This window comes from Octopus bimaculoides, chromosome 4, assembly GCF_001194135.2.
Source record: "Octopus bimaculoides isolate UCB-OBI-ISO-001 chromosome 4, ASM119413v2, whole genome shotgun sequence".
Taxonomy (NCBI): Eukaryota; Metazoa; Mollusca; class Cephalopoda; order Octopoda; family Octopodidae; genus Octopus; species Octopus bimaculoides.
Window position 1 is genome coordinate 100,395,838 of NC_068984.1, and position 1,095 is coordinate 100,396,932.

The window sequence follows — 1,095 nt, forward strand, 5'->3', positions numbered from 1 at the left end:
TATATATATATATATATATATATGCATAAATACACACGCACATATATACACACATATATACATATATGTGTATGCACACATATACGTATCTATCTATCTATCTATCTATCTATCTATCTATCTATCTATCTATCTATCTATCTATCTATCTATCTGTGTGTTTGTGTGTGTGTATGTATATATATACATATACATACATGCATATATGTGTGTGTATTTAAAGATACATATACATGCATATCTTTCTCTCTCTCCCTCTCTCTCTCTCTCTATATATATATATATAGAGAGAGAGAGAGGGTGGAGAGAGTGAGAGAGAAAGAAAGAAAGAAAGAAAGACATAGTAGAGATACATGCATACATATATATGCATACATATACTTATATACTATATAATATAAATAAAATATATATTTATGCATATACATACATGTACATACTTATATATGTATATATATATATATATATGCAAATATGGATACAGGACATCACAAAACCTAAACAACATGAAATACGAAGACAAATAGCATAAAAACGACTCTTCATCAGCTGTCGGCTGTCCATCTACTCCTCATTATATAAATATATATATATATATAATATACATACACTCACACATATATATATGTATTTGGGGATGGTCATGTTGCCAATTTAGCCAATAAAAACACACGCACTGTATATTTGGTGTTAATTTGCTTCAGCTTTATATAACATTACATTACATTAATCATATTTCGGCCAGAGTTCTTTCGTCACACTTCTGTGACCTCATCAGTGGTCCTTTGCTTTCTTCTTTCTTATATGTGTGTCCCTCCTTGCTAACGATCAGCCATTCTGTATTTTGTATTCCTATTGTATGTGTCTACGTTTGCGCATGCGTATCCCTCTATGTATGTCTATGTTTGTCTATGTTTTGTAAGTGCTTTGTTTTGTTTTGTTTTGTATATATATAGCAAATGAAATACAGAAGATGGAATATATGAGAATTTATTATTAATCACAATTGTTTCAACACATCTAGCATTGATTCCTCTTGGGTGGGACACTCAACAACTGGTTCAGGAGCATTCGGTTTTATATATATATATATAT